Raw genomic sequence first — 27,561 nt, 5'->3', positions numbered from 1 at the left:
GAAATAAGAAACACATTTAATATTAATAAAATTTTATTTAATTCAATAAAAACTGATTGGGAACCGAAAAGACTAATCCCAGAGAACTGATTAAAAAATAAACATGAGAGGACCTTGTGTAATTCTATTTCATGTGCAAGAATAAGACCAAGCAGATGACTGAGCATTATATCCTAGACTGGAATGATTAATTTGGATGAAATTAAGCATTTATATATTCATCCTAAAAATTCAGATCAATTAAAATGTGAAGAATTTATAAAAATGTGCAAAAAAACTGAAGACAAAAATAATGAATGAATTGCAGCTTTTATTGCAAATAATGAAGAAATTATATCATTAGATGAATGGTAAGATAATATGATTCGATAGTTTCATTCTAGAAAATCAGGATGTAGTTAGAGAATATTTTACTACAGGAAGACACAAAGAAATAGTATGTTTTTATTTGCTCAGACATATTCAAAACTAGCTAGACAATTAGCCAGAGAAAATCTAATTTCTTTAAATATATTTTGGCATTGTGACAAATTCAAATCATAGTTATGACTAGTTGTCAGTGGAGATTTAAGTTTTGATTGTAACAAATACTGAATGAAGGCAATGTTTGGTTTCTTACGATAGCACAGTTTGGTTTTCTTATAATACAAAGAAACTAGGGGTTAAAAGATTCTCTAAATTAGAATAGGAATCATTATTCCATTGATTAATTATAAGCTTCAAATTTTTTTGAAGAATTATATAAATTGCATTCAAGAATAATTGAAACTTATAGAAATAAAGGGAAGATGGATGGAAGTTTATATCAGGACATTTTAAGTTATTTGAAGATTTAATATCCGAACAGCAAGACAAATTAGATTAGTATATTGCATCAAAATAATAGGAGATATGCTTGACGAATTTAAAAGAAAACTTGGAGTTCAAATTAATTGGGATATTAAATCAAAGAAATTTATCTGTAGATTGTACTGGATTATTTCAAGATAGAATTAATTGCAATGAAACTTAACTAACATTTTGTACAGAAAATTTCTAGATAAATTAGATTAAATACATATATCAATCATCTGAAACTTCTATATGTAAATTTTGCAATCAAGTGGATTGGGATAGTATATCAGTTAATTAACTATTATATATTAATTTTATTATAGAATTTAATGACAAATTAGGTTGGGATAATATTTAAACTGAGCAAAAGTTATCAGAAGATTTTTATGAGAGAATTTCCAGACAGAATATATTGGAGTATTATATCAGGAACACAAAATTTATTTGAAGATTTTATGAGAGAATTTCAAGGTAATTAAATTGGGGAAATATACCATGTAATTTAGTACTGTCCGAATATTTTATATTATAATTTAAAGAAAAAGTTGAATGGCAAAAGATTTTAAAAATTCAACATTTGTTACCATTTTTCATACAAAAAATAACAGCAACTTATTAAATAATAGAGCAATCTAAAAGCAGCAACTGTTTTATATGTATAATCGATTAGTTATCAGTTTGTGAAAGCAAAATGTAATCAAACTTTTCATAAAGAATGTGTTGATGAATGATAGCAGGTCATTCATCTTGCCCAGTATGTAGGTTCGTTATTAAAATTTTGTACTAACTCTGATGGAAACCAGTTATATCGATAACGAATTCTTCTTGTTTTTATTCAGTCAGAACATTAAAATAATTATGATAGCAATCAATGCATAATTTTTTCTCATACTCTGCTACAGGTTTACTGAATTAGGATCATAATTAACTCTTAACTGTTCTCAAAATCTCCATATACTGCTCTAATATTACTCAATTGTTTTGTAGGCTACTCCTTTGTGATCTAATGACATAGTAATTATATTCAGAGTTATTGTCAAATAATGTTAAAAGAACAGAAGTTGGTCGTAAATTCTGATCCACTGTTTATTTATTTGTGCTAACAATTATATAGCTAAATCAAACCATTTATATGATTTTTGTATGTAGTTATCCTTAATTTTGTTCAAACCTTTTAAGTGATTAACTGGAATTTCATTCCTTTTTTTCTATATGATCTGTTAGACCATCATATAATTGCTTTATTTTATGTTTTCCGAGTTTTCGAATTGAAGGTGAAACTTCACTAGTAGTCCATTTTTAAATAATTTAACTTCCTCTTTTCCTGCTTTTAAAATTAAAGAATAAAGATCAGATTTATTAATAAAAATGGTGTGAGTCTGTGAATTTTTAGTGATCCCTGATTCGTTGACCTCTTTAAGATCAGGAGAATACACCTTTTCTTCATTTTGTATATGTTTTTGTACAGCATTTGAATGTTTCTTGCATCCTAAATTTTCTACAACGCCACTAGCCATAAACCAAACGTTATTCTTTTTATCAGTTATCACAAATGCTTACTCCCCATCATATCTAAGCTTGTTGCTTACGATTTCTACAGTCGATTTCATCTATACAGAATAAAAATATAATAGACCAAATATTTTCAGTTGGTAAAATCTTACCTGCTGGAAAGCTAAAATATCGTCATATCTTTAGAGGAAACCAAATACCTTTTAAAATGCAGCAGTCAGTTTTTCCAGGGCCACCTCTCAGGTTCTCAGTAATAATTGGTTCATATTTTCAATTATCTAATATGATTATTTTTTGTTTTACTTCCTCCTGATCAAATTCTGTAGCAGAGCCAGCCAAATTTTGTTCATAAATATTTTCTCTCTTCTCATTTATTTCATCATTAACATCATTAGACTGATCAAATAATTTCTCATTAAAATAAGATAAAGTAAATATTGTACATTACTTTTACCTGGTCTGTGTACACCAAGATAAATATTGGCATATGTTCTTTACATTACCATATTTACATTCATATTTTCTGACATACAATATTTATATTTAGATCGGCCACTATTATAATTTGATAGTCTTCCTGAAAGTTGTTTTTTAGACAATATGCCACCAGCTTTGAAATTATTTTCCTTGGCATATATGTTTCATGTGGCAATATAAATAGTTTGAGCTCTGTTACCTCTGATAGTATATTTTGGAGTTTTCAGCACTCACTGTATTTTCTTGTAGTTCTTGATCTTTTGGTTGTATTACATTGTCCTTGATTTTTAGTCTATTTTTATGTTCTCCAGCTCGTTGTTCAATATTTTTCTGGGATTGAATGACTTTATACTCTACTATGTATTTCATAAGAATATCTAATATTTTTTCTACAGTGTGAGAATATTTTTTTACTTGGTTGTGTTGTTTTCTGTTGACTGTCATCGCTGATTATTTGAAGTTGCCAAGAGTTAGCAAAATGAATTTCTTTTGCACACAAGTCTTTGGTTTTAAAGTTTTCAGTTGTTTCCAAATGTATTCATAGACTCTAAGTAATAAATCATCTTGTTTATCTCATTGTATGGTATCTCATTGTTTGAAGAAGTTTAATGTAAAATTTCTTATTTTGTTCAAAAATTTCTGGCATCAAATACTTGACTCCTGAAATAAATACAAAAAGCAAAAAAATATCTTTTGTGATTAAGATAGTCTTTAGTTCAAAGAATGGAAACCAAATACCTTTAAACCAAGCACTTAAACTTCATTGATAGATGCTATGGTTAATGAATTGAAATATCTTCATCGATTGAGACTGGATTCACTCCAAATATAGAGAATAAATTTTATTAATAAAATTTAATATATAATAAATGGATTGCAGTTGCTTGATTGATTCATGACTCGATAACATTGTTGTAGTTTTGATACATACATTATCACTAATATTCATTATAATTATATTTCATATTTTTAATGGAATCCATTATAATGAGGTGAAGTCAGTTAATGTTAGTAGCATATTCCCATCAAAGTTAAATGACTTTGGATGATCCAAACTAGCTTATATTTTTAATCTTCTGGAGCAATCTTAGAAAATGTACTCACTTGGTTGCCCATAGAAATTAAACGCTTTTTGTAATTTTTTAATTTTTCCTGCAACTCACACAACTTTGTTGCAATTGGGAAACGTCCAACTAGATCATCTTTTTCCCAAAACTCAATAATTTCTTCAATCCATTATATATAAAACCATTTAAACCCTTTGAGTACTGCAGCCGTGATATGCCATAGCACTCCACTTTGCCATGGGGCCTGCAGATGTTGTTTGCCACTGAAGTGGGCTTTCACATGGGCCCTGCAGAAGGCATTCGCTGCATGGCCTAGCCGGTGCCTGAGTCCTAATGACGGCTTATACCACAGCTGGTTCCACTGCCTCTGGGCCTGCAGACGTCAATAGCTGCTTAGGGCTGCATGCCAGCCCATTGCAAGTTCTTTTGTGCCGTGCATTCCCTGGGATGTATGTACCCTATTTATTGTTCTGTGCCACTGTCCCTGCTCTCTGAGAAACACTCTGCTATGGATTTCGCAGTTGCTATTCGACATTCTTGCTGGGTTAGTTCATGTGATCTTCTTTATTCTGTGTGGTGTCGTTTAGCCATCTGCTGTTTCATCAGGATTTTTAAAGTTCTGTCACTTTTGACTTCCACAGACAAATGGCTCAACAGTCATTGCACTGATGAAGAGATACTGGAGATACTTACAAGGAGTGACAGTGACAGTGAGTGTGGCATCTTCAATGAATGTAGTGATGATGAAGATTCATCAGAAGAATCTCATAGCAATACACCTCCATGTACTTCATCGAGTAGAGCTCGCCAGGACAGTTCTTCTTCAGATCCTGGAAGTGAAGACGAATCAATCTGTAAAACCTTAGTGAGAATGAGAAATTTGATTAGAAAAAACGCTATTTCAGTCCAGCATTTCATGCATTTGATGACTCATCTTCAGGACATAATTGCCAACTAGCGCTTGATTCAAGCGTTCTATCCTTTTTCATGTTATTTCTATCCGAAGATCTGTTGAAATTTATAGCACTTGAAACGAATCCATTTTTCACTTTCACCATGGCAAATACGTCGGAATCAGTTCGTTCTGGTCTATCCACCTGGGAAGGTACAAGTTTTGACGAAATTTATAGCTTCATTGGTATTTGGCTTCTGATGGCTCATGTTAAAAAGTTGAGAATAAAGGAATATTGGTCCAGTGATGTACTTCTGAGTACTCCAATTTTTGGCAAAGTTATGTCCCATGACCGTTTTATGTTACCTTAGAGAATGTTGCATTTTAGTGAAAACTTAGCCAATCGTAGAGATGACAGTTTGTTTAAAATTAGGAAAATAATTGATAAAGTTCGTGTGGCGTTCTGAAGTGCATTTAATCCATACAGAAGACTCTGTGTCGATGAAAGCCTATTATTGTTCAAAGGTCGCTTATCTTTTAAACAACACATTCCTTCGAAACGTAGCAGATTTGGAATCAAAACATTCGTGATGTGCGACTGTAAAACTGGATACCTCTCGGTTTTCATTGTATACACAGGCACAACAACAGAAATTGAAGTCCATAATTTGGGGAAATCTGGTGATATTGTGGCAGCACTAATGAAGCCATACCTTGAACGTGGACATAGTCTGTATGTCGACAACTGGTATACAAGTCCATCCTTGTTCCTTTGGCTTCACAACCAGAGAAGAGCAGCATGTGGTACTGCACGCAGGAACAGGAGCAACTTTCCGAAGCTACAAAAGAAACTGAAACGAGGAGAAGTTGAGTTTATGTCAACTGACACAATGCTTGCCATCAACTGGTGCGACAAGAAAGAAGTGTTCATGCTGACTACCTGCAACACTACAGAAATGCGTGACATGGGAAAGAAAAACAGGACGACTGGCGAAAAAGTAATGAAGCCGCAATGTGTTGTTGATTACAATGCAAATATGGGAGAAGTAGACCACTCCGATATGTGGTTAAGCTCTGTTGCATCTGTGTGTAAATCTGTTAAATGGTACAAAAAGTTTTTTTTTCATGTTGTGGACCTTTGTGTTTTGAATGATCACACTCTTCACAGATCGGTGACAGGGAGCAAAATATCATTAGCAGATTTTCATTTATGTCTGGTATGAGAACTTGTGGAAAAATTTGCTACAGAACGGAGAATCCTACTGGGAGGCAGTTTCCAAATGTCGTTCCAAGTGACCAGTCCAGAAATGGTTCAAATGGCTCTGAGCACTATGGGACTTAACTGCTAAGGTCATCAGTCCCCTAGAACTTAGAACTACTTCTACCTAACCAACCTAAGGACATCACACACATCCATGCCCAAGGCAGGATTCGAACCTGCGACCGTAGCAGTCGCGCGGTTCCACAGTGTAGCGCCTAGAACCACTCGGCCACCCTGGCTGGCTAACAAGTCCAAGAAACGCGGACTATGGCGAAGATCTCCAGTCTGCTAGAAACAGAATGTGCATCGAGAAACGAAATATGAATGCATAACCTGCAATGTACCTTTGTGTATTGACACATGTTTTAAAACATACCACACAAAGAACAACTTTCAGCCAAGTTGTTACAACTGGAAGACGAAATGATGCTCTTACTTCTGAAAAAAAATACTTAAAAATTAAAAAAATAAAAATAGTTACAAAAATTGAAAAAAATATCTTTAACTTCGCCATTGCTGGTCCAAAGCCTGGATGAGAAATATGACTGTCCAAAAAAAAAAAAAATCACCGAATTATCTGAGCTTGAAGAGCCTCTCCAGATGAATTACTTTGCTACATCCAGTCTCTGCTCACAAACACAGACTGGATGCTTCAAATGTTTGTACATAAACTGCAAAAATAAAAACTTATTACAAATTTACATGTTCTTCCACAGCTTCTTGGTAGAAGTTAAACCTTAAACTTAGTGCAAATATCATTAATTAAACAAAAAATCTAACATTATTGTTACTACAAAATTTTAGCTGGTTTATGGTAAAAGATATTCATTTAAGCAGCAACTGGTTTTGGGTGAAGCCCATTTTCAAACCACCATGTAAAACAAAGACTGTGACAACCACATTATAGCTGTTAATAAAATCATAGCAGATGGATTGCTATCGATAGTCTGTGGTTTTATTAACTGCTATAATGTGTTCGTCTCATTCCTTTTTGACATGGTTATTGCTTTGCCCAAAACCAGTCACCGCTTAAATAAATACCTTTTGCTGCAACCCATTCTAGAATTTTCTACTAACATTCAGTAACGAATTGCTGTCCTATCTTTTCCAGGACACTGGATTTGTGAAAAAATTCTAGACCTACACTTGGAAAGGGCGTCTTGACACATGTTAGTCAGTTGCACACACTCACCCATTTCTGAAGCACAAAAGGTCATTAGGAATTAAAGATGACATTTAGTTAGATAGCTTAGAAACTTGAGTATTTCATTACCTAATTCTTAAAAAAATGTTATAAATCATTGTTTATTTCTACTTTACAACAGCAATTGCGTCCCATATAAAAAGAATTCAGAGTTGTTGAATTTTTGATTTTGAAGTTTCATTGGGGATAATTTATTGGATTAATGCTCTCAAAATACAGCGATTAGCATCAAAAGTATGTCTCAGTCGAACTATTACGCTAGTACAGAAGAATGTCAACATTTGGTCGTTACGAATTCTGCAGTGTTTACATCATAAGTTGTGTACAAAAATCTGATAATTAAGTATCAGTACGCCAAATAAAACGCAGATGCATACTGAGACCTTATGACGATTCTCAAGAACTAACTGGAAATGAAAGAAAGACTTTGATCAGGAGTTACATGTTAGCAATGTAAGCGATTTCAGTGTACATTAGGTAAATAGAGCAATTCATCTCCAGATTGAAAGCTATGGAATAAGTATCGAGATATCCTGTGTTTATTTGTAACATCGGCTATCACACTAACTGCCAGACAGTCATGACCTCTGTGGTTCCAGAAATACTCAGGAAAAGGCGAGGACAGCTGAGTGGAGAGCTCAGGCACACAAAATAGTCCACAGAAGTAATTTAAACATTTTGTTCTTTTCAATATATTATTGAATAATATTGTTTTTGTTATTACTGTTGTTCATGTACAACATACAATTTTTTTAATCTTAATGAAAATTTTATCCAAATAAATGGAGGCTGTCCTCAAGATGTGCAACAACCCTAGAAAGTGTAATTTGTTTAAAAAAATAGTAAGGTAGAAGTAAACGAATTTTAATACAGTGCAGGATGTGGATAGTTAAATAGCAGTTACAGTGAAAAAGATTGTAGGGTGCTTAATATCAAATATAAATTATTTTGCCAAACAGATACAACAAATTAAATACTTATTGGGATTTTCTTTTTTCTTTTTTTTTTTTTAAAAAGGAAATATTAAACTGAGACCAAAGGAATGAAGAAAGTTGAAAATAATGATAAATAATTTCATGACCTAGAATTTCTAGTTAATTTGAAAGTTAAATTATATATATATTATTTTGTTAACTTTGGTGTCCTGTGCCACCACCTGATTCACAAGAACTAGAGACATTATTTTATCCCACCCGAGTGCACCCAATAAGCCTACTTATTAGTCATATATGGGATACAAACTGTAGCATCATCCACATCCAGCATTGATCGTCCCGATATTGATCGACCAAGCACAAAAGCATCGAACTCCATCCTACAATTTGACATCCTGCATTTGTGCAACACAATGCAAGCTCACTTACATACTTCCTTTCAAATTCAGTTATTAATGTACTACATGTCACATTTGCAATAACTTACTTTTTGCTTACATTAATCTCTCATCATGCAATGTTGTTACCTAGAGAAATGTATTCCCAAAATTTCATTGCTCTACATTAATTATTTTTTGGTGCTGTGACTTTTATGAAAGTCATAAAATTTTTCTATCATCATGTTTTGTTTTTGGGTCATGTATTATATCTTTTCTTCATTAGTTTTTGAACAGATTTTCATGACGATTTCATTTAGTTTCTTGAAAAGAAATTCAATTTTCATCATTGTTTTTTTCTTTTAATACTATGTTTCTTACATAGGCCAGTGTATTTGGTTGGTTGTTTATGATATTCCCATTCATTGTTTGTTTTGTTTCTCTTACTTTTACTCCATGATGAGGCTGAAGGTAAGAGGAGATAGCACCTCACCTTTCTTCAGTCCAGTTTTGTTCTCAAAACTGTCCAATAAAGGGCTGCAGTACATCATCCTGATTTACCGACTTCCCAATACACATTTTGACCAGACTGTTGAGTTTCTTAGAGTTTAAGTATTTTGCACTGATTTCCCATACCGTCTTTCTGTGCTCTGAATTGTAGAGCTTCTGAGAGTAAATGAATAGGTAATGGATGTTCTTGTTGTAGTCTCAACTTTATCATTGACAGCCTTTATGCAAGATTTGCTGTCTATTGATCTATTTTTCTGAAAACCACTCTGGTAGTCCCCTACTATGTTCTCAGTACAGGGGGAGGTGGGGGGATGAGTCTTTGCAATATTATATCTGACAATACTTTGTATGATGTGAATACTATGGGTATTACTTTTTAATTCCTGCAATTTCGTTTATCTCCTTTCTTGTATGTGATGACAATGACTAATTCATTCCATTCATCTGCTATTTTTTTATCTCGTCAAATATTATGAATAAGCTGCATTATTTCTGATAAACATTATGGGCACCATATGTCAGCAGTTCCGCTGGTATTTATCAGTTTCAGCCATTTTCTTGGCTACCTCTTCACATGTTGGGCCATTTACAAGAGGTTCGGCTGTTGGAGGGCGAATTTTCTCCAGTTCATTTTTCGATTCAGCGCGGTTCAATAAATAATAAAAATATTCTTTCTAAGCCTGTAATGTATCACCTGATTGAGCGATGATGTTACCACTAACTATGAGAAGAGCTGCTGTAATTGTTTTTGATCTGTATTAACGAATAATCGATGTTTTACTCGCCTGGTGAAACGCTGGTGTTTTGGGATACTTTTCAGTTGTAACTGAAAGTATAAGACCCATTTATTGCAGTTAGAGCCAACTGCACCAACGCCGATTAAAAAGCAAGATAACCGAGCGTTTCATATTCACAGTTAAAACTTAATCGCGATTAAGTTGTCCCTGTGTTGCACCAACGTTAAACGCCGATTACCAAAACGCGGTTAGTTAATTGGGAGTTTGACCGCGGTTAACTCCGCGTGTTACAAAGGAAAGCGCCCATATACATACAAAGATAATGATATTCGCTTTCTGCCTGTGGCAAGGGTGTTGTAACTGCCTTGGTCTGTGGTACTTACGCGCACTTTGCATATTGTTGGTGTAACGTGAGCGTTGTTACTGTACTATGGAGAACATGAAAAGGACGCCGAATTTTTCCAAATTCGAAGTAGACATACTTTTGGAGTTGGTCGCCACCAATTCAAGTATATTAGAGTGTAAAAAAACGTATGGTTGCCCAGTTAGGGAAAAACTGGGTGCATGGAAAAATATAGCAACACAGTTTAATTCAACTCCAGGTAAGATCAAATTTTATTTGATTCACATATCAATGAATATCTGTTACAAATGTAAATTAAAACACTATTTTTCATGGTGCTTAGATTAATATTGAATAACAATTCAAGATACATGCAACAAAAATGTCAGCTACTACAAAATATATCAATTTCAGGTGTAACAAAAAGAAGGCCTGAAAGGCTTAAAACATACGAGAATTTGAAGAGGAGGTTGCGGAAGGATTGGCTGAAGAGAAGGTTCAAGTCTATAAAACAGTTGATGATGCAGCAGTTGGCGATGCCAGAAGTACCACAAATAATAACCGAACTGTAATTGCTACTGAATCTGGCGAAAGCCTGATCCAGCACAGGTTGTTATGGAGAATGTTCAACAACCCTTCTCCAAACCTTCAAGTGCAGGAACACAAGAAACATGTAATCAGAGAAGGATGCCTCCGAGACCTAAACCAACTTCCTCCTCTGCACTGGACAGTGTGATGCGGAAGATGGTGGAAGAACTCCAGCAGCAGCTTGAAATGATAAAGAGAGAACATGTGAAAGAAATGAGAATAAAAAAATCTTAAAACTTTAGCACTAAAAGAAAAATTAAAATATTGGATGTGGAAGAATTCTACCGAATGTAATGTAAATGTTTAAAAAACATTTTGTTACTTGTGCACTATAATAATTTCAGATAAAAATCATTACATATTTTACATGTATTAAGTAACAGTTTACCTCAGTGAAAATGTTCATCAATTGTAGTGAGACGAACTGCTCGTCCTGGTAATGTGTCATCACGATACATTTGTTGACTGGGATGCATTGGCTCATTATCAACGATATCGGGGCCCCTATCGCTATGTAATAACCTCATCAGCCACATGATTTCCGTATCTTCTGGTGGCTCTTCCTTGCTTGTGCTCCTTGCAATATTATGCAAGACAGCCGTACTCACTATAATTTCCATTATATTTTGTGGATTACACCTCATTCCCATAGATAAAATGGGGAATCTCCTCTTCCACAAACCATAATATCTCTCCACAGTGTTCCTCGTTGTAATGTGAGACCTATTACATCGATGCTCTGCCGCACTCTGTGGATTTGAAAGTGGTGTCAATAAGTAAGGTCTGCATGCATAGCCACTATCTCCTAGTAAGTGACCGACTGGTATTTCACCATTTTCAAACTATACCCTTTGAGCGTAATTACGAAATATTGTTCTATCGTGCACAGAGCCAGGCCACCGAGGCACAATGCCCCGTATTATTAAATTGTATTCGCTGATTGTTTGACAATTAAAGGAGAAATATGATTTCCTTTTACGGAAAAGCTCTGCATGCTGTCCCCCAGATGACTGAATCCTTAAGTGAGTGCAAGCCACTGTACCAATGACTCCAAGAAATCCAGCCAGTGTGTAGAAATCATCCATCACAGAATATACTTCTGCTCGAGAAGGAAACTTTATGTATTGACGAGACATTGTTGCTATGATTCCCGACACTTCACTTATAATTCTTTGTGCCATTGTAGAATGTACATTAGCACTGTCACCAATTACTATATTAAACGCTCCTGTTGCGTATGCCCTTAATGTCATCAGAAGTCTGTTCATGTGCGAGACGGGATCATTTTGGTACGTTGGAAATTCTAACCTATCATGGATTTGATCCAAAAACCACCACACTGTTTCTTTTGAAAGACGAAACTTCTCTTCAAATTTCCAGTGACCGTAATCTTCGAAAGGATTTCCCCTTTCCAGAAGTACACCAACATGGTTGCGACGATTTATATGTTGAAGATATAGCATTCCTTTGTCTTCTATGCCATCTAAAACGTCAAAACGCGCTGCCATGTTATGTGTTTACAGTAAGTAAACCGCGATCAATTCAAGATAATCGACTCTTCGAGCTCGGTTAACTTTAATCGTGATCAAATTCCTCAATTAAGTTTGATCGAGGTTGGTGCAGCGGAATATCCAGCTAATCAGGGTTAAATGCAGTCTTGGCCATGGTTAACTTTTAGTTGGCATTGGTGCAATTGGCCCTTAACGCTGGAATTCTAGTCAGGATAAGTTACATTCTCAGTATTGAATTGAGAGTTACAGTAATTTTTTATGAGGTTATATCTTTTGATTCTCAGATAGAGCGACATCAGCAGAGGCAGGGCAAAATAGTGCACCAGCATTTAACAAGCAATATCCATGAACTGATCGAAATAACACACCTACAGATGCTGTCCATTATACCAGTTTTACAGTTAGTTCATTAAATTATTAAATAAAACTTGAAGTTGCAACCTACTAAGGCAAAAACATTGCTAAAGAATAGTAGAAAGATGGTGAATTACCCATGTCAATATTATTTCTGTCGGATGATCAAATCTTTGGAAATGAAAGCATCTCAGAACAAATTATGTGGAGAAAGCAAATGCTGTAATTTTAGTACATACTTTCCTGTCCATGTTGATGACAGAACGAATTGCATAATTCACCGTTTCTAATCAATTCACTGCTTGTGAATTATCCATGACAACATAACTTCTGTGGGTTGCTCATAACTGTTGAAAATGAAAAGAACTGTAGGGCTGTGTTTGAACACAATTCAAACTGTTCAAACAATTTACATCACAGATCGGGAAATCATGGGTTCTTTTAAATCTTCTGATCGAACAAGTGAATTTTCTTGGTACTATTGCAACGACATGTGACATCATTTTTAAAGCTGTATGGATTTTAACAATAAAAATAACTGTGAAAAGCGCACTGAAATATCTTATAGGGTGCAGATCACACGTAAAAACGGAAACTAATCGACAAATAATACATTACAAACATGATTCTGGGTAATTTTCGAGCTTTAGATCGTTCCACGAACTTGTGAGGTGTGATAGCACTATCTCCAAGATGGGTCATTCCGCTGTAATTTATCGGCGCGATAAAAATGTTTCAGTTTATTACGATACAACTGATTTGTTTGGCATTTTCATTCTTGATTAGTTGTCTTGATTGTTTGATTTGAATGTTGCCAACTTGTTTTCAAACTGATTCAAATTTGGTAATAGTTTTGCCTTTTATTCAAATATGAGAAAGGGACTGAATTGCTTATTTACAATCTATTTCGTAAATCATACCGTCTCTCATAATCAAATAAAGTATTATACTGGGTTCACAGAAGCAATAATTTTTGGAGGACAACATATTTGTCTTGGTCTGTTACCTTTAGTTAAAAATAAACATAAATGTTTCTTATATCCATACATACTCAATGAGAATGTGTATTGTAAATTTGTTCCAATGCAATAGCAGGTTGTGCCATGGTAGGATTTAATGCTGTTTCCTCCACTGTTTCACGAATTCGTGAAATTTATGAAGAGTCGTAGCTTACTGTTGTGGCTAGTTCATAGTTTCTTGTATATCCCTTTAACTCGAGTATTTCTATTCTTGTCCCAAGTATACAAGTAATTACGTAAATCCCTGTGTATAGGAACTGTCTTTTTCTTGTTGAATACCATGATATGTCCACTATATTTGCATAAGTTCTGCAAGTTTCTGTTTGCTGATGACACTAGCTTGGTAGTAAAGGATGTTGTGTGCAACATTGGCCCAGTTTTAAACAGTGCAGTTCATGACGTAATTTCATGGCTTGTATAAAATACATTAAAGCTAAATCATATTAAGACTCAGTTTTACAGTTTGTAAGACATAATTCAACACAACCCGACGTTTTCATTTCACAGAACTAAACAGTTCAAATTTCTAGGTGTTCAGATACATAGGAAGACTGTCGTGGAAAGCCCACGTTCAGGATCTTATTCAAATACTTAATGCTGCCATTTTTACTATTCGAATGATATCTGAAGTAAGTGATCGTTCGACACGAAAATTAGGCTACTTTGCTTATTTTAATTCGCAAATGTCGTATGGTATTATATTTTGGGGTAACACAAAATATCCATTGTAAAAGAATATTTTTGGCTCAGAAACAGGCAGTTTGTTCAATGAGTGGTGTTAGGTTCGCGAACATCTTGTCGACCCCTGTTCACTAGTCTGGGTATTTGGACATCGGCCTCCCAATATATATATTCTTTACTGTCGCTTCTTGTTAACAATATCACCTTATTCCCAAAAATAAGTAGCTTTCGCTCAGTTGATACTCGGCAGAAATACAACCTGCACTTGGATCAGAATTCCTTAACTCTTGTGCAGAAAGCTTTGCGGTATACTGCTGCATCCATTTTGAATAAGCTACAACAAGAATTCAAAAATATTTTCCGTAATCGGTGCTCTTTCAAAACGAAACTGAAGAGTTTCCTCATAGGTCACTTATTCTATTCTGCCGAGGAGTTCCTTGAAAAATTAAGGTAATTTTTATGTTATATTGTTGACTGCGTTTACTGAAACTTATGGCTTGATTTTTTTTGGGTTTATAAACATTTTATTTTTGTCTGTTATTACTTTTATGTTATAATTTCATGCACTGACATGTTACATGACCATGGAGATTTGCTCTTCAACTTGGTCCTATGGAACTTGACGTGTAAGTAAAATAGAAATGAGTGATACACGAATAAAAAAAACTACTATACCAGCACTACTGCTGCTGCGATTACTCGCCTTAAGCAGCTCCGTAGTATTATTCAGTATTATAATCTCTGAGCAAGGATAACATAAAGACATCACATATGGCTTGACCTACGATTGTAAACATTACGAAGCTCAGCCAGGTCCAGCATTTGGGCGGACTGCTGAAATTATAGCATTATATCCAGACAGCATCCCGAGAAGGAGCGCCTAACACCTCACTACTGCCGCACCTTTCGAGCGATCTATGTAACTTTGGCTGTAGTGTGTGACATGTCCAAGGAAAGTCACTTGGTACTGCTGCGCTGTCAACATCATTGTGGTTTCAAACAATTGCGACTTTTGTAGCAGATTCTGGTAACCGATAAAAACACTGGTGTACCAATCTGAATCCACTTTGGTTTTTTGTAAATTCCAGGTACGTTTACCACCTGATGTTGCGTTTAGATTTCTGAACATACCGTAGTACTTTATGAAAGTTAAACAAATACGTCCTTTATTGAGGAATCTATTTCTCCTTGTCTTATTCGTAGCTAGTATCGCTGAAGAAATTAGAAATTTTGCTTTAGGATTCAACCAACTTTCGGTTTACATTATAATTTGAACACTGCTGGTATCCTACAGAGAGTGTATCGTATTGTTTTGTTTGGAATGCATCGGCGATTATGTACTAGAAATTTAATTTTCTTGGGCTCTTTATTTCATCAGATTACACGTTTCGTTTCTGGACACTTGACTGCACTCGATAAGTAGGGAATGTACACTAGGTTCATTTTATCTCTCAAGTTTGATTTTTAATGTTAATTATAACGCACGGAATAAGGTGGAGTTTGTAATTTTGGCTCCATAAGAGGATGGAATGAAAAAATTTTGAACAAAGGTAATGACGAAATCAAAATTTATGTAAAAAAAGTGTTCTTTGATAAAATATCTTCAAGCATGAGGCGGTACTCAGATACAACTTGAAACTCATTGAGCATTTACTAAGTTACTGTAGTTCACCATGGACTTGACACCTCTGTCAGACGGCTCATTTAACTCTTTAATTTATTATCTAATTGTAGAACGATGACGAAATAGTCATCTTCATCCTAATGCTACACATATGTCTTAAGGAACTCGTCAACCGCTTCAAATGTGAAAAAATAATTTAATTTATTATAAACGTACTGTTTAATACATGAGGATAAAGTGAGAGCAAAGAATGTCCAGGCTATATATTCAGGAAACAGGTGCCATAAATAATTTCGCAGTTACCGAGATGCCACAAGCGTAAGCTGAGCGTCGCCAACGTACTTCAGGCTATCGTCGAAGCAACAATGCAACATGGAACTGTTTCACGCTCTTTCACTACAGGAATTTTATTTTTTTTTACTTGCAACAATTTTTTGTACGTTATACATTTCTTGTTTGCTGAGTCACGGCTTATTAGGTTAAAAAGTTTCTTTTCGATGCTAAATCACACTGCTTGAGACTCCCAACGAACAACGCTCTGCTTTGCCGCACGCTCGACTATCGATTCTCGCTATTGCTTGCATGCTCTCATGATAAATGTCGTGTCTTATACATAATCGTTACTTTGTCATTTAAAATATAAGAATACATTCAAGACACTCTGTTGTGCAGTAAATGTTAAACAAAATATCAGTAGAAAACAAACTTAATGCATGTACAAGATATACAGCCTTTATCGTTACAGTATCTGAAATAAAAGTTGATCGGTCGTTACTGTTCACAGTGTTTACAAATGATCTACTAGATAATGCCAGAACCTCTGCATGGCAAATCTCCGTAGCAAATTGCAGAAAAATCTACTAATGTGCGACAATTGGCGCAGAAACAGAGAGTTAATTCTCAAGATGAAAGTATAATATACTGCGCATAAATAGGCGAAAAGACCCAGTGATTACGCGACTGGAGATCCATCAAACAGCCACGACGGTAAAATATGGAGAAGTACAGGTCTAGAGCGAGTTAAAGTGCCACAGTCGGATGAAACTGATAGTAGGAACAAATCCTAGACTGAGATTCATTAAAAGAAACCAAATACGTTATATTTGAGACACCAAAGAGGTACGAAACTTCCTGGCAGATTAAAACTGTGTGCCCCACCGAGACTCGAACTCGGGACCTTTGCCTTTCGCGGGCAAGTGCTCTACCATCTGAGCTACCGAAGCACGACTCCGGCACGGTACTCACAGCTTTACTTCTGCCAGTATCTCGTCTCCTACCATCCAAACTTTACAGAAGCTCTCCTGCGAACCTTGCAGAACTAGCACTTCTGAAAGACAGGATATAGCGGAGACATGGCTTAGCCACAGCCTGGGGGATGTTTCCAGAATGACATTTTCACACTGCAGCGGAGTGTGCGCTGATATGAAACTTCCTGGCAGATTAAAACTGTGTGCCCGAACGAGACTCCAATTCGGGACCTTTGCTTTTCGCGGGCAAGTGCTCTACCATCTGAGCTACCGAAGCTAGTGCGTGAGTCGTGCTTCGATAGCTCAGGTGGTCGAGTGCTTGCCCGCGAAAGGCAAAGGTCCCGAGTTCGAGTCTCGGTCGGGCACACAGTTTTAATCTGCCAGAAAGTTTCATATCATCGCACACTCCGCTGCAGAGTGAAAATCTCATTCTGGAAACATCCCCCAGGCTGTGGCTAAGCCATGTCTCCGCTATATCCTTTCTTTCAGGAGTGCTAGTTCTGCAAGGTTCGCAGGAGAGCTTCTGTAAAGTTTGGAAGGTAGGAGACGAGATACTGGCAGAGGTAAAGCTGTGAGTACCGTGCGTGAGTCGTGCTTCGGTAATTAAGATGGTAGAGCACTTGCCCGCGAAAGGCAAAGATCCCGAGTTCGAGTCTTGGTCGGGCACACAGTTTTAATCCGCCAGGAAGTTTCATATCAGCGCACACTCCGCTGCAGAGTGAAAATCACATTCTGGGACCAAAGAGGTAGTCTATAAAACTCTCGTTCGACAGATTGCAGAGCATTGCTCGCCAGTAGGTGACCTTTAAGACGTAGGATTGATGGCGGAGATTAAAAAAAAAAAAAAAAAAAAAAAAAAAGAACGCTGTGTGTTTCCTCATTGATTTGTTTAGTAAGTGCGATACTGCCGTGGCAATGTTCATCCAGCGCTACAAAAGTGGCTTCGTGCGAGGCATCTGAGGATTTATATACATCTGATCAAGAGTATCAGACACCTACTATGGACGTTAATATGGGATGTGTCCTACCTTTGCCTGTATGACGGCTTGAACTTCGCTGTGAACGCTTTCAGCGAGGTGTTTGAATGTCCCTGGAGGAATGATAGCCCATTTTTCCTCAAGAGCCAAAACCAGAAAAGGTAGTCATGTTGGAAACTAGGGTCTGAAACGTAGTCGACGTTCCGTCTCATACCAAAAGTGTTCCACTTGACTCGGTTCAGGTCAGGACCATGGACAGGTTAGTCCATTCTGGGAATGTTATTTAACAAAAAACAATTGCCTCGCAGATAAAGCTTTAGGCCAGGGTGCATTGAAATGTTGATAAGAACTGCTCCTGTATTGTGCGCTGAACACAATGGTGTGAAATGTGGTCATATCGTTCCGGATTCAGCATTTCCTTAAGCGCTATAAGGGGATCGCACCCTGACCGTGGAAAACACCCCTATACAGTGACACGACCTGCTCTATACTTCGTCACTAAACATGATGGCAGGCAACGTCCTCTAGGGTTTCGCCATACGCAGATGCTTCCATGGGATTGCCACGGGCTATTACGTGATTCATCACTCCAAATCATTCGTTTCCATTCATCCGTTGTCCCCTGGCGTCTCTCTTCGCACCATCTCGAGCGTGACTTAGTTCTGACTACTGAACTGTGCAGCTCAGGGGGAGCATTTGTATCGCATTCGTTTTTATCACCCTACTCACAGTCATTGTGCAAGCTGGACTGTTGGCAGGACTTTCGAACCCACGAATGATTCCTTGGGTCGATTTCATGTGACTTTTACAACCACGCTCCCCAATGTTTCATGACCTCTGTCCGTTAGTATACGAGGTCTGCCTGGTATTGCTTTGGTTATGGTTGTTCCTTCACATTACCACTTCACAACTACATCACAAACAGTCTACTAAGGCAGCTTTGTAAGTGTTTTTACTCAGGTCACATCCAGTGAACAGTCCACGTTCGAAGTCACTGAACTCTCCCCCTGCTGTTACTGCTCCTCTACCGCTTCCTTTCATTCTGACGTATCCACCTTTGGTGACGTCTACTCGTCAATTCCGCATTACAAAGGAATGGCGGACACTTTTGATCATATCTTATACATTCCATGTAGCGGCAGGCAACATATTACTTTCTCCAACATACATATCGCAAACTGACTACGACCAGCATCGGAACCTACTTCTTTCCGCGCTACATTTGTGAATGGCACAGGAAAGAAAGGAACCCATATAAGTACTCGAAGCTGGTTTTCGAAGAATATACATACAGGGTGACAATTATATGAAATAATATCGTCATAACTTCTGAACAGTTTGCGTTAGGACTTTCAAGCTGATAGCAATTAGTATGGTTTGGTTTAGCGATGAAGCCTAATTTCATTTGGATGCGTTCCTCAATAAGCAAAACTGGCGTACTCGCAGGACTGACAATCCGTATTTCGCGATCGGGAAGTCTCTTCACCATCCGAGGGTGACTGTGCGATGTGCAATGTTCAGTCACAGAAAAATCGATGCAATGTTCCTTGATGGCACGGTGACTACCGAACGGTTTTGGGTAATGATTTCATCCCATTTGTCCAAAGTGATTCTAATTTCGACAAGATATGGTTCATGCAAGATGGAGCCCGAAGCCTATCCAAGCAGGAGAGTGTTTCACGACCTGGAGGAGCACTTTGGGGACCGAATTCTGGCTCTGGGGTACCCAGAGGCCAATGGCATGGGCTTCGATTGGCCACCATGTTCTCCGGATATGAACACATGGGAGTCCTCCTTGTGGGGTTGTATTAGAGTGTAAGTCTAGAGCACTAACCCCAAAACCATTGCTGAGCTGAAAACAGCCATTCAGGATATCATCGACAGCATCGATGTGCCGACACTTATCGGGCCATGCAGAGTTTCGCTGTTCGTCTGTACCACATCATCGCCAATGATGGCAGGCATATCGAACATGTCATTTCCTAAATCCGAATATTTGCACTGACGTTTACATGCTGGATAAAGTGAATGTGTGCCGTAGTTTGTACGTAATTAACGTTTCTTCTTCATGCAGTTCAATAAGTCTCACGCTGCAGATGTGATCGTTGCTCAATCAGGAGAAAGAATATTGATTGCAGTCACATTTAGAAATAGTTCTCACAGTCCTTACTCACAGTTGTTTTGAATATTGTGTGTTTCTCTATATTCGGTTTGTGGTCTGGTGTTCGTGACTCTTAAGTTATAAATTCACCTTAGTGTAGATACTCCGCCTCTGAACATCGTACCAGTGTTGGCTTCTCCGGCTTACAGATCACGGCAAATGTCCATAGTCTCCACCTCGTAGTGAAAAAAGCCGTCTAGCAGTTAGGTTCGATTCAGATTGATGCAGAGGCTTCCCGTGGCTATAGAATATAGCTGTGCATGTTTGTCCGTAAATTGTCAAATATCTTTACAACTTTAGGCATTAAAAAACTATACGAGATAAAACTATAAAACTATACGAGATAGTAAGAACTGGATTTCAACATGTGACAGAATAACTCAGAAACATTTCATTTTCAAAGTGCCGCACACCTCACAAAAAATGTAGACACCACAATGCGTAGCAGTGTATGCCATAAAGTGGTTCGTAGGCGGTAAGTCCTGCTCCCAACTAGAACGAAACTTTCGGCACCTGCATGCGTCGGAACCACCGACCCGATCAACTATTCTACCTTCGCGTACGAGGTCTGTTCAAAAAATTCCGAAGCTTCGTTTACAAAATTTTTCTGTGGTTACCTTTTATTTATTGTGCATGGTCTCCTTCGAAATACTCTCCTCCACAACTGATACACCGCTCCCAATGCCGATTCCACTTCCGAAAGCAGTTTTGTTACGCCTCTTGCTAGTTCGCGCGAAGCGCCGTATGCAAATTTTCTCTTGTCTCGTCTTTCGTTGCAATTCTTCGTCCTTTAAACGTAGCTTTCAACTCTGGAAATAAAAAAAATGCCGGTGGGCCCAGGTCTGGAGAGTGCGAAGGAGGGAGCGGCACAGTGATTTCGTTTTTGTGCAATACTCACCCAGCAACATCGATAAATGTGCAGGTGCGTTATCGTGATGTAAGAGCTAAGAATTGTCTCGCCACATTTGACGCCGTTCCCTTCTCACCTTTTCTCTCAGGCGTCGCAACACGTCCAGATAGTACCCTCGATTAACAGTTTGTCCCTGTGGCATAAATTCGTTTTGAACTAATCCTTCAAAGTAAAAGAAAAGTATGAGCATCACTTTGACATTTAACGTTACCTGACGAGATTTTTTCGGTCTCGGAGAACCATTGTTGACCCATTGTGAAAACGGGACCTTGGCCTCAACATCATAACCGCAGACTCACATCTCAGCACCAGTTATGATTCTTTTAAGGCACATCTCGTTCTCATTTCCGCGATCCAATAGCTCTTCACAGACTCCGAGCAGAAGGTCTTTCTGGTTTCGATTCAAGAGCCTTGCGACGAACTTGGAGGCAGCACGATGTATTCCAAGATGCTGTGTCAAGATTTCATGACATGATCCAACTACATGTTATATTCTTCTGCAGTCTCTCGGACGGGCAGTATTCGATTGGCACGCACAATTTCGTTGACCTTCCTGACGTGAGCGTCGTCAGTAGACTTCGAAGGGCGTGCCGAACGAAGATCAACTTCAACTTTCGCCAGGACATTTTTAAAATCGTGTGAAGCATACGTAACACCGAGTACGGCTGAAGCACTCATCACCGTAGGCTTTCTGCGTCATTTGTCGTGTCTCTGTAAAAGTTGTCTTGAGTTTCAATTAATGCAGACGACTTGCTCCTCTAACTCTGCCATCTCTAAATTTGCAGATGTGCGACACTACATTCTACTCAATACAGCACTGAACAATAACTAACAGACTTACAACAATGAAACTTCCGGCAGTTACACATTTAAGGCGTGTGCAGGGATGCCAACCGCATTTCGCTTCAGCGCACCATTGGCGCGAAAATACGAATGTTCCGGAATTTTTTGAGCAGACCTCGTTTATCATTTACGGAAACAGGTAGTGTTCTCCTTTAACAGGTGGCGGGTTTCTCATTTTTTTCACAAGCCAGAGTGGATAAGAGACGACAGGCGTCTGCAGGGAGTCCGACAAAATCAGTGCTTACAGGAACCAGAAAGTTGGGAATGCGGCTATCAGCTGCGTAGGGAGACTTGCGTAAGAGCTTACGTGTTTATGTCCACAAGGTGCAGCTGCTTGAGGCACTAATGTCGACCGACAAATCTCAGTGCAAACAGCTTGCTGTGGATATGCTAGCAAGACGACGCAAACAATGACTTTTTGGAACAGATATGTTTGCACCTTGAGGCCACTTTGCAAACATATGTAAAACTAAACGGTCGTAAAGTGAGAATCTAAGTACCCTTAAACTATACCTGAAATGGAAAGAGGGAGTCTCAAGGTGAATATGGTATTTATAATGGTGTCACTGGGCCATTCTTTCACAGCCAGTCTGCCATCAACACTAATGTTCACCTGGACATGGCAGAAACGTTTGCTGGGGTACAACTGGAACACCTGTAACCTGACGTCATATTCCAGTATGATGGGGCACCACCTCACTGGTGCTTACATGTTTGTCAGTTCTTGAATGTAGCACTTGAGTACTTGGTTTCATGGATGAACCAGTTGTCAGATTATAATTCGCTTTGTTGGACTAGTTTGAAAAATGAACTACAATGGAATCATCTGGACTCAACCATGCTTGACAAACGAAGCAGTGGAGGAATTGTTGGTGCAAAAATGTTTGATGAATATTGTCAAAACGATTAAATGATTGGAATGATTTCAAGGAAGAAATGCATATTAGATGGGTTGGAATACTGAAACTGTTAAAGTAAAAATGCATAAAAATAAATGATCTGCCTTAGATTGTAGAACTTGCTATTTGCATCCCAGGGCCGAATGAAGGAACTGAAAGTTTGCTTTCAAAAATGAATTATTACTGATGTAATGAAACATATGTTTTAGAAAGTACAAATGCCAATAAAATGATTCTGAAGTGCAATCTAAACCATTCATGTGCAGACTTCTAATATAGATAGTTTTGTGAGCAATTTAACTCAGGTGAATAATACAAACAAAATTCTAAAAATATGAAATATTTAAAAGTGAATTTCATTTAGGATATTAATAAACAGTTTTCCAATTGAAAGTGCATTTATTCAGTACCAATTTCCTGTTTTGCTAATGTTCTGTTAGTACAGTATCTCAGAAATTGTCAGTGAACTGATCACCGGTTTTTCAAGTGTCCTATATTTTCATGGAATAATGATAGTATTAGCGTTGTTTCCACCACTACAGTAAATTATTCAGATTCGTAGCTGAACTGCCTTATCCGTTTAAGTTGTTATATTGATTAGTCCATGAATAGCAATTTAATACATATAAACACTGAAGCGACAAAGAAACTGGTAAAGATACGGGTATTCAAATGCAGAGATATGTAAACAGGCAGAATACGGCGCTGCGGTCGGCAACGCCTATATAAAAACAAGTGTCTGGCGCAGTTGTTAGATCGGTTACTGCTGCTACAATGGCAGGCTATCAATGTTTAAGCGAGTTTGAACGTGGTGCTATACTCGGTAGCGATGAAGTGGGGATTTTCCCTCACTGATGTAAACTGCGTAATAACGTCTGTCACTGTGGTTGGTTCTTTGTTGTTCTATGAAGCTAACAGCGCGATCTATTTGTTCTTTGGTGTACTATACCATATTGATCACGTCGCTAAGAAGTAAAGTAAACACCTGAACTACATAGGTGTGCAGACTGCTTAAATTCTAAATTACGATCTCTTTTTCGTGACTGATATGCATGTTTGATGGTGTGAATAATTGCTGCAGTTAATACATCACAAAATTATTATTTGATTCAGTGATGAAACATAACGCGTCGTTATCTGCTCCATGATCTTCCAACTTTTGTAGCAGTTTAGTTTCATTTTAATTACAGATCGTCAGTAGCTGAACACAAATGTGGAACGTCATTATCATGCACGACGTTTTGTGGTCCTATGTCTTCATGGTCATATTTCCAAACTACACTCCTGGAAATGGAAAAAAGAACACATTGACACCGTAGTGTCAGACCCACCATACTTGCTCCGGACACTGTGAGAGGGCTGTACAAGCAATGATCACACGCACGGCACAGCGGACACACCAGGAACCGCGGTGTTGGCCGTCGAATGGCGCTAGCTGCGCAGCATTTGTGCACCGCCGCCGTCAGTGTCAGCCAGTTTGCCGTGGCATACGGAGCTCCATCGCAGTCTTTAACACTGGTAGCATGCCGCGACAGCGTGGACGTGAATCGTATGTGCAGTTGACGGACTTTGAGCGAGGGCGTATAGTGGGCATGCGGGAGGCCGGGTGGACGTACCGCCGAATTGCTCAACACGTGGGGCGTGAGGTCTCCACAGTACATCGATGTTGTCGCCAGTGGTCGGCGGAAGGTGCACGTGCCCGTCGACCTGGGACCGGACCGCAGCGACGCACGGATGCACGCCAAGACCGTAGGATCCTACGCAGTGCCGTAGGGGACCGCACCGCCACTTCCCTGCAAATTAGGGACACTGTTGCTCCTGGGGTATCGGCGAGGACGATTCGCAACCGTTTCCATGAAGCTGGGCTACGGTCCCGCACACCGTTAGGCCGTCTTCCGCTCACGCCCCAACATCGTGCAGTCCGCCTCCAGTGGTGTCGCGACAGGCGTGAATGGAGGGACGAATGGAGACGTGTCGTCTTCAGCGATGAGAGTCGTTTCTGCCTTGGTGCCAATGATGGTCGTATGCGTGTTTGGCGCCGTGCAGGTGAGCGCCACAATCAGGGCTGCATACGACCGAGGCACACAGGGCCAACACCCGGCATCATGGTGTGGGGAGCGATCTCCTACACTGGCCGTACACCACTGGTGATCGTCGAGGGGACACTGAATAGTGCACGGTACATCCAAACCGTCATCGAACCCATCGTTCTACCATTCCTAGACCGGCAAGGGAACTTGCTGTTCCAACAGGACAATGCACGTCCGCATGTATCCCGTGCCACCCAACGTGCTCTAGAAGGTGTAAGTCAACTACCCTGGCCAGCAAGATCTCCGGATCTGTCCCCCATTGAGCATGTTTGGGACTGGATGAAGCGTCGTCTCACGCGGTCTGCACGTCCAGCACGAACGCTGGTCCAACTGAGGCGCCAGGTGGAAATGGCATGGCAAGCCGTTCCACAGGACTACATCCAGCATCTCTACGATCGTCTCCATGGGAGAATAGCAGCCTGCATTGCTGCGAAAGGTGGATATACACTGTACTAGTGCCGACATTGTGTATGCTCTGTTGCCTGTGTCTATGTGCCTGTGGTTCTGTCAGTGTGATCATGTGATGTATCTGACCCCAGAAATGTGTCAATAAAGTTTCCCCTTCCTGGGACAATGAATTCACGGTGTTCTTATTTCAATTTCCAGGAGTGTATTAACCCTCTTTTATAGTAAATCCCGATAGCCGCATTATATGGCTCTCTGGTTGTAATAACTGCGCTGTCTACGGGAAGTTAAATCAGAGCTCGAACAGAAAGGTTTAGGTGTTCGTTTTTCCCGCGCGCTGCTCGGGAGTGGAATGATAGAGAGATAGTATGATTGTGGTTCGATAAACCGTCTGCCAAGCACTTAAATGCGAATTGCAGAGTAATCATGTAGATGTAGATGTAGATGTAGATGTAGAAACTCTAATCTTCGTTTCTTCTTCCTTCTGACAATTTCTGTACACTTTCGTAAGTACTATACCGACAGTCTCTGGCACAGCGTCTCTGAAATCGTTCGATTTACGCTTTCATGATATGGACACCAGGTGCTGGAACAGTACTCTAGAACTGCTCGCACTAGTGTGTTCTATGCGATTTGCTTTACAGAAGCACTCCATTAGCCTTCCCTATTACAGTTCGTTCCATTTAATATCACATTCTATTATTATTCCTGAGAATCTGTACGATGCCAAACGCTCTATATGTTCACTACTAACCTAATACTTAGATACCGTAGGATTTTTCTCTGTATTATGGACTTTAACTTGTATTTGTCAACATTTAATCACATCTGCCGTTCAGTACCTAAAGTGAAAATGTTTTCTAAGTCTCTCTGTATCTCCTCACGTTCGTCTAACAGTGATACTATTCCGTAGATAACATCTTCAACAAATAGTCTGATGGTGCAGCTGACCTGTCTGTTAAATCGTTTAAGTGTCTCGAGCATTAGAAACCCTAGTGCGTTTCCTTGGATCATACCTGATGCTGTATTCGGTCCTACCTCATATGGCTTTGTCCCATTTCTCCATATGCAGACAGCTTAAAGGACAAATATTATCCCAATTACTTCTAATAATTTTTATTTACTGACTATAAATTATTACCTACTAAGATCTGAAAATGGGTAAGTTTATCTGGAAGAGAAATAATACATCTCCAAATGGAATATGGAAGAATTAATAGATTTGCAAGGCTAAACGAACATCAAATACAAGTATTAAAATCACGTTAAATATCTTACTACAGAAGTATAGAGTAATGGGGACAGTTATATGTAAATTTCACTGTAGACAAAATAATTTGATAATTCCATATAGCTTGAGGACATTATTCCAGTTTTGTCAGTCCACTACTCCCAACATTCTTTCACATGAGGTGGAATACCAGTATCCAAGCCAGATTCACTTTGCATAAGTGCTTCCGAGACCTATATCTCGTCTCTCAAGGCCCAAAGTGTTTTGCGAGAAATGTAAGCAATCCCACACCTCGATAAAGCTATGTTCACAGTTTTCACAGTCTGCACCTAAGTGCTTCTAACTCTCTGAACACAGCATCAAGGCAACAATTTTTATGATGATAAAACACCACTTGGAAATTAGGTTTCTTTCTAGCTCAGATGTACTTAAAGATATATGTTATGTAATTGAAGATAATTTCATTGTTTTTATATATATCAACTTGATGAGTCATATCTGCCACGAGTTTGTAATTTATCATTTGGTGTAGTAATATCATGTGCACTAATTGTTGGAAGTATGAGAGGATATCATGTGACAAGTGTTCTCCATGGAAATCGTTGAACATAAAAGCCTTTTACTTCTGTTTTTTATACCTGGTCTTTTACTTTATTACAACTTCCAATTCAGTTATGACTGTATCAAGTTCGATTAGAGAGTTCAAAAATTTACGAACAGTGAACGATTTTCAGGGTTAATCATACCTCCATGTTTGTTTTTGCCTTCATGCTACAGTTTAATGTAGCATAGTATATAGCCGGCCGCAGTGGCCGTGCGGTTCTAGGCGCTGCAGTCTGGAACCGCGGGACTGCTACGGTCGCAGGTTCGAA

This window comes from Schistocerca piceifrons, chromosome 5 (assembly GCF_021461385.2).
Source record: "Schistocerca piceifrons isolate TAMUIC-IGC-003096 chromosome 5, iqSchPice1.1, whole genome shotgun sequence".
Taxonomy (NCBI): Eukaryota; Metazoa; Arthropoda; class Insecta; order Orthoptera; family Acrididae; genus Schistocerca; species Schistocerca piceifrons.
This window is presented reverse-complemented; position numbering follows the sequence as displayed.